A 14014-nucleotide genomic window follows, 5' to 3' on the forward strand; every position below is an offset into this window, starting at 1 on the left:
GGGATTGGCCACCTTCTTAGGATGGAATTGAGGGTTAAGTCAGATATACTGAAATACTGAGCTGAACAAGTATAAAATCACCTATTTGGTATCAGAGATTTTAGGTTTTAGTGTACACTGACTTGGCTATTCATTTTAGGTGTAGTAAACCCAATTGTTTTTTTTAAGGTAACAGGGCTTCTAAGGTACACCTGCATGTCACACAGGAATGAGTTTTTAAAATTCATTATAAAAATAATGGGGCAAAACACCATCCCAAATTTTAGATATGTTATGAATAATAATATTATCTTTCAGAGACACCAAACAGCAAGTTCACAACTGGTGTCATAGATTGGGAATATTGCTCCAAATAATGGTATAAATTAGTTTTTGCCCATTTTTGGACCTCTGCATCTCAACAACCATTGGACCCTTATATCAAATATGATGTGATGTGAAAGTCATGGCACATATCTGACCATGTACCAAGGATGAACCTTGAATGTTGAAATTTGAGGTTTTTATGGACATCTGAAAACCCTTGCAATTTTAATTTCAAAGAAAAGTAGAGGGCCAGTATTAAGGTGTAATTTGGCATACAGTGCTGCAAATTGTAATGTATGCTCATCAGGTCTATGACTCTTAGCCCTGAAAAAATAATGGACCTACCACAAATAGTTTTGGAGATAATTAAGTCTGAATATGGTCACTCAGGCAGTGACACCAAATCAGCGGGAGGGGGTGTCCTTATTTACAGATTTTTTGTGGGAAAAGTATGCACAGCTGAAATCTGCAATGGTGAATATGTTCTATTGGATGTTTAAGCCATCACATATATTTTTTTCAAGCAAATCCGAGGGGGTCGAGTGGGGACCATTTGCTGATTCCAGCTGGAATGACCCTTTACACTCTGTTCATTTGAATAACTTTCTTCACATGGGTTGATTACAGCTAGGTCACTGACTGGATGGAACACTAGAAATCTTTTACAGTATTTCTCAATTGGTTTTGTACATTTCTCCCAACAGAATAATCATTCTCAAAAGTTCTTGTTCAATTGTGACTTCCTGCTGTTATCTGTGCACATGGTAAAATACGTTTCTCATAGTTTTCAGCATTTAGCAAATGCTTTCATCACCATGCAGATGGTTGTGTACAATTCTCAGCTTTTTCGTACATTATCAATTGCTTTTGTCATATGACTCAAAAAGCATTGTCACTGAATACACAAAACTATCTCAAACCCCAAAACATTTAGGCCCTATGTCATAGTTTAAGTCTTGACATGCAAAATAATTTACCAAGCTGTCATAATGTGATAAGCACTGTATAATTCCCATTGGATTTTTATCTATAAATGTGATCTGAATTGGTAAATTGCTCACAGGTAAATATCGACTCTCTCTAATCAAAGGCAATAGAAGGGATAGAGAAAATAGGCATGCAATACAACAATAGGCACTGTACTGCATTATATTACTCTATGCCTCATGTGCCCTTTATAATTACGCTCCACCCAAAATTACAATATTTCCCTAGAATTTCACAAGACAGTAAGTGCACTTTATACAGTATCAGTGTATTGTTTCAAATTTATTTTGCTTTACAGTTCTAGATTTTTTTTCACATGGGCTTGCAAGACAAGTAAAAAGGGATGGTAGAGGGCGCACTTTGACATCTCAACCAGAGTTGGCTATTTTTCTATTTTGCAATGAGAAAAACTGTCAATAAATAGGTCATAGCCTACTCTATATCTAATACAATCTTATTTGATCAATGTAGGCTAATATAAAGTCCAATCTAAACAACATTTCGCTTCAGAAAAGATCCTCAAGAGTGTACTAGTCAATTGACAACATGACAAATCGATTTGACTAGCTTGTCCATACACGGACTACACTATGACACAATGACTAATCATTCTGCTGGCACTGATACGTTCATTGACACAAAAACTTGGGTTTTGAGCAAGAGACTCGGTTTTCCAGGTCATCCACTTTGTTTTGCCATTTGTTAAAGCTGTTTTGAATGTTATGTTTTGCAAATTGCGAGAGAGATTCGAGAAATGTACAAAACCAATTGAGAAATACTGTAAGCACAAACAAGATTTCAAAAATATAAAAATACTACAGTATATTGACAACTGGTTCATTCTGCATTGAGTATGCATAAATATTATTCTTAGCCGTATGTTGAGAAAAGGGCTTGAAAGGCAGTTTGGGGATAGTTTTATATCCACCACATAATATGAATGGTGCGTGTCCTAGGATAGCATCGACCTCCATGAGCTGGTTTCACACGTTGTGTTAAACCTGGTCCATTATAACAATATGTGGTATGCTTCAGAGAGGTCAAATGAAACAACATACAGTATTTAGGGATGTGGATGCCAACCACTCCCTCTATAACCACCTCTAAGACAATGCAGTGCAATAATGGGCCATTTCTGACATTGTCACATCAATTCCTAGCATAATGCATACTCTCTGTGCTTGTTGTTGTAGAACATTAGGTGATTTAAATTACAGTGTCAAGAAAGCATATTGTAGAGATAGGTATATTTTAGTAATTACCATAAGATGTGATTGTGATTAAGTAGTTCTGGGGAACTGGTTGTACCACAGAGTCCCCTGGAGTCATCATTTGGCTGAATTGGTGAAACGCTGGGGCTCATATGCCAACCCACAGAATCATCTCAGCATGGTCCCTGTAGCAAACCAATGTGTGTCCCTACCGGATGTACTGGTTATAAAGACACAAGATATTCCGGATAACTGTTTATATGTGTATCTGTATATATCTGTAATCTGTATATATTTATTTTTTTATCTTTTTTACTTTTTCTCCTGGAGTAATTACATCCTATAGAGAAAACCATGAGTGTTTGAAAGACAGAGGGATCAAAAGCCGTCAAGTTGTAGTTGGGTTTGAGAGCAATGGAAAAACCTTCAGAGAAGAGACAGTTGGGATGAGTTTACTGATACTCCCCAGGCTTTGTTTTACAGTTGTATGATAATGAGTTAGTCGGCAGGCCTTCTTTGACACAGCAGAGTAGACATCGGGCTGCATTTAGAAATGAATGTATAATGAATGTGAATATAGACATAAATGTGTAATATGTTGTTCAGCCCTTTTACTGGGAGGAAGAAACTGGCCCTGGGACGAAGATGTCATGTTGAATGTATACGCCTATGCGTGTGGGAAAAAGGCATATCCTACTCTCATAGACCCTTTGTCTGTGTGTTAACAATTTCACAGTGCTCCTAAACTCTTATCTATGCTCCTATTTTGTTTTTAAAAAAATCACTGCATAGACCCCTGCATAAGGGACAAATGAAAGTTTGTTGTAAACAGAAATGATTCACTGTACTGCATTTTTTAAATATAAATGACAATGTACTATTATAAAGTGTGTAGTGGGTGTGGTGGAAAAGAGGACAGCCCACATGATGCATTGTAATATTGAATGTAAATGTACCGTGTCCATTACATAAGTTGATGACATGTTGGTTTCGCCCCTTCGATTTCTAGTTTCACTTCTGATGACAAACAGCGATAACACCCCCTTTTCGTGACAAACTTCCTGATTACAGAACAGGATTTTCTACCTGTATGACTTCTTTACACCCCATTCATGTTATTAGTTTTACTTTATTTCATACATGCTCTGATTCCAGTATTTTATTCTAAAACTCTGAGAGATTAAATTACATTCTGTAGGCCTATATTCAGCCAGTGGGATTGTTCCTGGCAAAGACAGGGGACCCTTGGAGAATAGTATTATTACTGGTAGACTTGTGTGCAAACCAGGTTATCTCAGACAGAGGGTTTTAGATATCAGATGAGCAGGGAATCCCTTACGAAAATCTACCATGGTTTTACTGTAGTAATTGGTTTCTCAGTACAACATGATCTCCAAAAATTCCGTGCTCATGGACACGGATGTTAAGGACACAAAATCTGTGTCCAGGAGCACGGATTTTGCCAAAATTCCGTGATCCTGGACACGGAATTGTTTTCCGTGCTCCTGGACACGGAATTGTTTTCTGTGATGTACACAGAGAAGTGCTCTCTCTGTAGGCTACTATGTTTCCACAGTCTTGTGTTTTCTCAGGATTTTTCTCATTTCAAATATTTTTTCTCAAAAAAATGTTTTCTTACTTACAGGTTAGGGTTAGGGATTGTTTTGGTCTGGGCACAGCTTTTTTTCTTTCAATCATTATATGAATTTGATTGCCTAGCAACTAACTGGAAAAGGTATTTCTCAAAAATATGTCTTTAATGACATGTTAAGGTTAGGGGATGTTTTGGTCAGGGCACAACTTAAATTGCTATAGCATTATTTTGTTTAGGATTAGCATTTGGTATGTATTTTCTAATGATAGAGTTACACAGTGCTCTGGTAATAGCCTATAGAAAGCACTTCCGTGTGCCGATCACGGAAAACAATTCCGTGCTCCTGGACACGGATTTCGTGTCCTTAACATCCGTGTCCAGGAGCACAGAATTATTGGAGATCAGGCTGCTCAGTAAGCACTCTGAACCAGCCAATAGTATTATTATGGCTTATCCAAGTTTTTTTGGGGGGTAGCCATGAAAACCGTGGTTCCTGACTAACCATGTGTAACAGGTTGGACTAGTGGCTCTTTCAAAATGTCGAGAAACCCAAGAAAGCCAACACTAAAAAAATTGGTGACGCAATGTCAGATCGATAATTCTCGAGGTTGATCTCAGCGGAAGTTCCCGAGCTAATGTTTTGTGTGACGACGCCTACTTTAGCTAAAATGATATGTTGTGGATGTGGAGGCTCAAGGGGTGGTAAAAAAAAAAAAGAGGACCATAACAAAACAGGCTAGCATGATTCCCGATTGTGCCGGTATCTGTGCTGTTCATGTGCCAAAGTCCAGAACTCGGTTGTCACGTGAGCAGTGTCGTCAGCTGTCTCGAGAGGTCCCGAGACCCGTGTGTGTGTGTGTGTGTGTGTGCGTGTGCGTGTGCGTGTGCGTGTGCGTGTGCGTACCCCCTTACGAGTCATTTAGAAGGCCCGGTGTTTTGCACATTCGGTGCTGTGGCTAATCCCCCCCGTAGTGTTCGTGTGTGTGGCGTGCTTTAGCCGGTGCCTGGCGTGCTGCAGTGGCGGCTTTGGTGGCAGACCGGTTCGGCTGGTGCTTTAAAGAGCACAGTCGATGCATGGAAGTCTGGAGCACGTTTGAATCTGTGTAAGGTAGGCTCTCGTCATGGTGTTGGTGATGTAGCCTGCCCTATAGTAACTAACTGTGAACTGTGGCTGATGTTGTGTTGCTTTACCATAGCATTCCGGCTGGATCAGCCGCGAGTGAGTGCCGTGCTCCAAGGACTGTCACCAATACGTGCGTTGGATTTTAAAAAGCGGCAGCTAAGTTTAATTTAATGAATAATTATAAACTGTGGTAAAACCATGGTTAATTTTATAGTTGAACCACAGTCAAACCTAAAACGCTGGGGAAAAAAGCATGAAATCATGGTTCATCATGGTCGATTTTTGTAAAGGATACCAGGCATGCATACCCATGAAGATATTTTCCCCCATACTGGTCAGCTCTCAAGCAATGAAGGGTTTTTATGTTGTTGTTTTTTAATTGGCAATAGTTCCCACAATAAACACTAAGGTAATTAAAGCAATTATCTAACAGATGTATGATTGCCTGGCAGGCTGATGGTCTTATAATCATTATTTCAGGGCCGGCCCAAGCCTTTATGGGGCCCTAAAAAGAATTTAATCCGGGGGCCCCCATACCACCACCTACTCAGTATCAAATACTTCATAATCCAATGGGGCACCTAAGTCACGCCCTTCTACTTCCGATCCATGGGGCTGGAGCTCTCAAAATTTTGAATGAGAGTTAATGGAGCGAGTCAAGCTAAATCTTCATCCCATTTGGCATGTGCTCCGGATTTCACATATGATGACAGTGAATTTGAAAGGTTTGGATTTGTGTCGTAAGACCACTCATTTTCGACACGTAAGAAACGTTATTTTAGCTTTAGTGCAAACTGTGTTAGAAACTACACGTGCGCCTCGCATATCTGACGTGAACCGAGGCACAGCCAACCCTATCGCTTGCCAAGTGAAGTCAACAAGCACACCATTCGTTGTTATTAATTCTGAGGCACAGCATATGTGTGATCGACGGGTAAATGCGAGGTGGATCGGAAAAAAGCTTTGATCAGTCCATTACAGCCCAGTCAAAAGTTTTTGCGTTCCCAGCCCCACGAGCCGCCCGGAAGGGGTGGAGACTTAGGTGCCCCATAGGCCAAAATATGGATCCCTAAAGAAAAAAAGTTGGGAACCACTGCTATAGGCTATACAGTGTGTATAACAAACTAGCCTACCCACTGTCATTAGGGCTAACATAATATGTACTTTGCTTAAAACATACCAGTGTCATTTGCTTTGCATTACATTTAGCAGACACTTTTATCCGAAGCAACTTTCAGAGAGGGCATATAAGTGTCGGGTCAATGCACAGTATAGCAGTATAGAAGTAATGTATAACAGACAGAGAGCAGTACATTTTGGATGGCCTTTTGAGTATGTAAGAAAAAAAAATTCTTCCTGGAACTTCGCTGCTCACGAGGGGCCCTGGTAGTTTGGGGGCCCTAAGCCTCCGCATAGTTTGCTTATGCCTCGGGCCAGCCCTGCATTATTTGAATATTGAAAAACTTCTCTGTAACATGTTAAAGAAAACTAAATAGCAAACGTGTGTGTGTGTGTGTGTGTGTGTGTGTGTGTGTGTGTGTGTGTGTGTGTGTGTGTGTGTGTGTGTGTGTGTGTGTGTGTGTGTGTGTGTGTGTGTGTGTGTGTGTGTGTGTGCGTGTGCATGTCTGTGTGCGTGCGTGCACATGTACACACAGAATGAGGATGTGTTCAGTTTTGGAATACTCCCACATTCCACAAACCCTGTCATCTTTGAAGCATTACTGAATATGCAGTAGGCAACCAATAAAATGACAGGCTCTTTTTTGACATGTGTTTCTTATAAATTCTTTGAATAATCTCAGCCGAACACTTCCATCTGTGCTCGGACACGGAGCTTTAGACACTACTGAAGACGACTGTTTTCTTCAGCATTTTCCTAAATATTGTAGTGGACGGCCAAAGTAAGATTGAGTATGATTTGATGCTGCCTGTGGCTATAAGTGACTAAGTCAAATGTAAAACTGTGTTTTTCATGCTATGCTGACTGCACAATTTCATGTCAACCTTTTTCTCTGAATTTGAAAGTATATTCAACGTGCTTTTAACCCAAATAGCCTGCTGTCCATGAATACATCTATAGGTCTAAGTCCAACCATACACATATAGGCCTACTATCTTTTTGTCATTAGTAGAAATCAACAATTATAAAAAATGATAGATTGGATTTTTTATGGATATTTATTTTCTTTTTATGAATCAGTTATATGTCATTGAGGAGTTTTTTGTCTTTTTAGATCATGGGGGCTGGTTCTGGTAAACAGACGGCAGAGCAGGCCATCGCAAAAGATGAGGAAATATTTAATGGATTAGATAATATACGGCTCAACATTGCTGTGACCGGGGAAACTGGCGTAGGAAAGTCCTCCTTTGTGAATGCCATCAGACGTGTTGCAAGAGATGATGAAGGCTGGGCCCCCACTGGGGTCACAGAAACTACGATGGAGGCCAAGGAGTATGCCCACCCCTACATGCCCAATGTGAAGATCTGGGATTTGCCAGGAATAGGGAGTCCATCATTCGATGCAAAGAACTACGTACACTTTGAAGAATATGATTTTTTTATCATAATGACTGCATCAAGATTCAAGGAGAATGACCTCAAACTTGCAAATGAAATCAAGAAAAAGAGAACTTTTACTTTGTCCGCTCCAAGATCGATGATGATGTGAGAAATGAGAGTAAGGATGGAGGGGGTACAGAGGAAGAGATACTACTCAAAATACGGAAAGACTGTGAGAGCAATCTCAGAGATCTGGGAGATCCCCCTGTCTTTCTCATCACATCCAATGACCTGACGAAGTATGACTTCCCTGCTCTGTTGGAGACTCTGAAGAGAGATCTTCCCAGTGAAAAGAGGGATGCACTAGAGCAGAGTTTGCCTGTGTACACAATAGAGCAGGCCAAGGCCAAAGAAATAGTTAATGCACTAGATAACGTCGTACTCCACATTGCTATATCCGGGGAGAGTGGCACAGGAAAGTCCTCCTTTGTGAATGCCATCAGAGGTGTTCAAAGAGGGGATGAAGGCTGGGCCCCCACTGGGGTGACAGAAACTACAATGGAGCCCAAGGAGTATCCCCACCCCAGCATGCCCAATGTGAGGATCTGGGATTTGCCAGGAATAGGGACCAAATCATTCGATGCCAAGAACTATGTAAAAAAAGTACACTTTGAAAAATATGATTTCTTTATCATAATGAGTGCATCAAGATTCAAGGAGAATGACCATAAACTTGCAAATGAAATCAAGAAAAAGAAAAAGAACTTTTACTTTGTACGTTCCAAGATTGATGATGATGTGAGAAATGAGAGAGCGGATGGAGGGGGTACAGAGAAAGACATACTACTCAAAATACGGAAATACTGTCTTAGCAAGCTGGGAGCTCCCCCTGTCTTTCTCATCACATCCAAGGACCTGACGAAGTATGACTTCCCAGCTCTGGTGGAAACTCTGAAGACAGATCTTCCCAATGAAAAGAGGAATGCATTAGAGAAGAGTCTGCCTGTGTACTCAATGAAGTCCCTTAATGACAAGTACAGTGCATTCAAGAAAAGCGTCTGGGCACTGGCTGTTGTGTCTGGGAGAATAGGTGCAGCCCCTGTGCCAGGCCTCTCATTTGCCTGCGACACTGCCATGGTGCTGTCCTTTCTCACCGGGGTCTACCACTCATTCGGCCTGGATGACAAAGCCCTGGAAAGGATGTCAGAGCGAGTGAATAAGCCCATACTGGAAGAGGTGAAACATTCTGAACTGATCCAGGGAATTGGCAAGTCCATGCTCACATCCAGCATGCTGACAAAACTAGCTGTCGCAGGTGGCATTGAGGCTGTGTCCTGCTTGATACCGATTGCTGGCAACATTATGGCAGCCGGAGTGTCCTTCTTTACCACAAGGGCTGTGATGCAAGAGGGTCTGGATGAACTGTATGGTGTTGCCAAAAAGGTTCTTGGAATGGCAGATCTGCACTAGGAGCGAAGTTGTGTTTTGTTACCATATCAACATGGTGGGTGTTTTTACTTTTATTATTTTTTTACATGACATAGATTACTAACAATAAGTTAAGAACGCTATTTGTTTGGTTTTAGTATTCAGAGAAAATTAGGAATAGCATTCTAAACATGATTTAATGTCTGTTGTCCCTGAGCAATATAATTATCCTTCTTCTGACTTTGTAAGCGCACTCCAGACTCCATTCTAAATGCATGCTTTTCCAGGCCTATAGAGTAAACTGAAATGGTGCACATGACTAAATACAACGATGCCATTGTACATTTGTTCTGTAAATACAATATCTAAACTGCATTAAAATATCTGGGTGTCTTGCTTTGTTGAGTACTTTGTGGTATTTTTATATTCATATAACACTGATGTTATGCATGAAGTTTTGTATTTGACAACTGAGAAAACAGTGGAGGCAAAAGCATAGTCCAAAACATACAGTTCATACTGTACTACTGACTGGAGGGGACATGACAAAGCTCATCCCTCCTCTGATGACGTGGCTATGCAAGTTTACATGTGATGAAGACATTGGGGCATGTTGTATTGCCCTCTAGTGTTGTGATTGCCTTTAAAGAAAACAAGCAGATGCTTTAACATGCACTGGCACAGTAAGGTCTGAATTTAGATTCACATTACAGCCCTCAGATTGCTATGAAACAATCTAGATTTTTAAAGGTGTACTGTGTAATATTTATAGTAGGCTTAGTTATTTCCAGACTCCATGATGCCCATTCACAAATGTTACCTTTTAACAAATACTTACCACCACCATCAAATTCTAAATGTTCAATATGACTGGGAAAATTGCACTTTTCATAGGCCAACATGAAAATGGGGTTCTTCTCCATGGTCCGCCATTTCCAATTTCCAGAAATATAAATGTTTAGCTGCTAAACTTACCGTAGGCTACTTTGGTCATACTAGCAAATGCTAGTTTATTACTTTCTAAATATTCATGAAAAGATCAAATTTGACAATAGGCTGCACAATTTCAATGAGAAGCATAGTTGCAATACCTATTCTGGCCACAGGCTTTCACAGTGCACCTTTAAGTGTTTTTCAAGATAAAACTATATTTCCAGGGCATTATGCTGTCATTGTGGAGAACATAACCACTCATCAGAAACAAGAAGAAGCTCATTGAATCTGATTCATTACAAAAGCAGTTTTTAATAGTTACCACAGTCTGATGGAGACTGCCTTTAAGCACGGCACAGAGAGAGAGAGAGAGAGAGAGAGAGGTTTGGAGGAGTGGACCACAGGAGGAACACTCCTCCCACATATTGTGCCTGACACAAGCCATTCTGTAGAAAACAACAAACAAACAAATAAACAAACAAACAATAATGAATTCAGATAAAACAACATACAAACAGATACACTTTTACTTTGGCCCCATTCACTGATTCCATAAAGATGACAAAGTTGAGAGGAACAGAACAGAACCAAATAATGGAATAATAGGCTACAGATATGGAATAGAATTATAAAAAATATCTCCTTTTGTGATGTCTAAAGACTTGTTTTCTGTTCAGGTGAAAAAAGAAACAATATGGCTGGGCGGTCCATTGGAGCTGATTCTACATAGGGCCCACAATTTCCTGCTATGCCCCTGCTTCTGATGCTGATCAACAATAACAGTCCCTTTTCATGACATGAGTGTAAATGTACTGCGTCCATTATATTGATAACATGTTGGTTTCGCCCTTGTTGGTTTCGCCCTGGTTTCACTTCTGATGCTGAGCAACGATAACACCCCCTTTTCGTGACAAACTTTCTGATTACAGAACAGTATTTTCCACCTGTATGACTTGTTCCTGATTCTTTACACCCCATTCGTATTATTAGTTTTACTTTATTTCATACATGCTCTTATTCTAGCATTGGAATATTCTAAAACTCAGAAAGATTACATGTCATTACTGTATGTAGGCCTATATCCAGCCAGTGGGATTCTAAATTCCTGGCATGGACAGGGGACCCTTGGAGGGGAATATTATTATTACTGGTGCAAACCAGGTTATCTCAGACAGAAGGCTTTATCAGATCAGCATACCCATGAAGATCTTTTTGCGATACTGGTCAGCCCGCTCTGAAACAATGGAGGTTTTTTTTTTAATGGCAATACAGTAGTTCCCACAACAAACAGTAAGGTAATTAAAACAACTACCTAACACTTTGGTATGAGTTGTTAATTAGGCTAATACAGGTATGTAACTGGCACAAGTTGATAGCTTCATAATCTTATCTGAACATTAATGAAAACCAAATAGCAAACATTGTGTGTGTGTGTGTGTGTGTGTGTGTGTGTGTGTGTGTGTGTGTGTGTGTAATTGAGATTGTCAAATTAGTGTCCACAAACAGCCCTTATTCAGGAGCTTATGATAACACTGCCTTTGCGTGACAATGTCTTCAAACTTGTTTTATAATTGCCACAGGTATTATTTTGGATATGCATTTCAGATAGGTGAAACCACCTGGTAAAACAACATATTTCAGTGATCTGGGTGAGTGAGATGCCAACCACCACTCCCGGTACAGATCCATTTGTCCTTCATGTCAACGCAGCTCCCCGGATTGGATGCCCTAGTGTCGCCGCGCGCACACATGTGCACACAGAATGGTGATGTCTTTAGTTTTGGAATAGGCCTACTCCCACACTTCCACAAACCCTATTATCTCTGAAGCATTACTAAATATGCAACAGGCAACCAATAAAATTACAGACTCTATTTTGAAATGTGTTTCTTCCGTCCAACACTTCCATTTGTGCTCAGACACAGACCTTTAGACTCTATTGAGGACAACTGTTTTCTTCAGCATTTTCCTGAATATTGTAGTGGAAGGCCCGGGTAAGATTGAATACAATTTGATGCTTCCTGTGGCTTTAAGTGGGTCAGTCATACCTGTAGCCTATAGTAAATACAAGTATAAAACTGCCTTATTTCATGTTATATTGACTGCACAATTTCATGGTATTCTTCTACTCTGAATTTGAAAATACACAGTATATTCAACGTTCTTTTAACCTTAATAGCCTGCTGTCCATGAATACATCTATAGATCAAAGCCTAACCTTACACGTATCACATACAATAGCCCATGTCTTTTTCTCATTAGGAGAAATCAATAATGTAAAAAACAACATGATAGATAGGATTTTTAATGGATATTTATTTTAACCTTTCATAATCAGTAATTTGTCATTAAGGATATTCTTTGTCTTTGTAGATCATGGATGACACCAGGGTTTATAAAGTAGTGCTGAATATTGCTGTGACCGGGGAAACTGGTGCAGGAAAGTCCTCCTTTGTGAATGCCATCAGAGGTGTAAAAAAAAGGGGATGAAGGATGGGCCCCCACTGCGGTGACACTAACAACAATGGAGTGCACAGAGTACGCCCATCCAACAATGCCACATGTGAAGATCTGGGATTTGCCAGGCATAGGGAGCCCATTATTCAATGCCAAGAGCTACGTAAAGAAAGTACACTTTGAAAAATATGATTTCTTTATCATAGTGAGTGCAAAAAGATTCAAGGAGAATGACCTCAAACTTGCAAATGAAATCAAGAAAAGGAAAAAGAGCTTTTACTTTGTACGCTCCAAGATTGATCAAGATGTGAGATATGAGAGTGAGGATGGAGGGGGTACAGAGGAAGAGATACTACTCAAAATACGGAAGAACTGTGAGGACAATCTCAGAGATCTGGAAGCTCCCCCTGTCTTTCTCATCACAGCCACGGATGTGACAAAGTATGACTTTCCAGCTCTGGTGGAGACTCTGGAAAGAGGTATTCCAGATGTTACACTCAACATCGCTGTGATCGGGGAGACAGGTGCAGGAAAGTCCTCCTTTATGAATGCCATTAGAGGTGTTAAAAGAGGGGATAGAGGATGGGCTCCCACTGGAGTAACAGAAACAACCATGGAGTGCCATGGGTACACCCACCCTACACTGCCCAATGTCAAGATGTGGGATTTGCCAGGAATAGGGAGCCCAAACTTTGAAGCAAAGACCTACTTAAAGAAAATTAAATTCGAAAATTATGATGCTTTTATCATGGTGAGTGCATCCAGATTCAGAGAGAATGACCTCACATTTGCAAATATAATCAGGAAAAAGAAAGGGAGGTTTTACTTTGTGCGCTCTAAGATTGACTGTGATGTAAGAAATGAGATGGAAAATGGAGGGGAGACAGAGGAAGAGATACTCCAAAAAATACGTAAAGACTGTGAGGACAATCTCAGCAAAATGGGAGGGCCTCCTGTCTTCCTTATCTCATCCAATGACCTGAGTAAGTTCGACTTCCAGACACTACTCAAGACCCTAAAAACTGATTTGTCAACGCAGTACCTGGACAAAAAGTACTGCACACTCCGGGAAGATGTCTGGGAATTGAATTTTTCATTAGTCCCATTCTGTAACGCTACCATGGTTTTGTCCTTTCTCTTAAAATGTTACTTTTCATTTGGCCTGGACAACAAAAGCCTGGAGAAATTGGCAAAGCAAGTGAACAAACCCATACTGGAAGAGGTGAAGAAGTCTGAACTGATCCAGGCTTTGGGCAAGTACATGCTCACAACCAGCATGCTGACCAAACTACGGGTAGGCCTTCGTGAAGAAGATTAAGACTTAAATTCATTACTGTTAATGGCATTATTTAACATTCTTGGAGCTAGCCCACAATCTGTACTGCAAGAGGGGCTGGATGAACTGTATCATGTAGCAAAAACAGTGATTGAAATGGCAGAAGAGTAGGAGGGAATTTACAGTATACCCATACCTT

At 40.4% G+C, this 14014-nt stretch overlaps 1 pseudogene; it reads left to right on the forward strand.

Annotated features, from left to right (window-relative positions):
- The first annotated feature begins 7458 nt into the window (after positions 1-7458).
- On the forward strand, positions 7459-9191 carry LOC134467008 (interferon-inducible GTPase 5-like; annotated as a pseudogene).
- The last annotated feature ends 4823 nt before the right edge of the window (positions 9192-14014 follow it).

The sequence above is a fragment of the Engraulis encrasicolus genome, chromosome 17, assembly GCF_034702125.1.
Source record: "Engraulis encrasicolus isolate BLACKSEA-1 chromosome 17, IST_EnEncr_1.0, whole genome shotgun sequence".
In the NCBI taxonomy this organism is placed as follows: domain Eukaryota; kingdom Metazoa; phylum Chordata; class Actinopteri; order Clupeiformes; family Engraulidae; genus Engraulis; species Engraulis encrasicolus.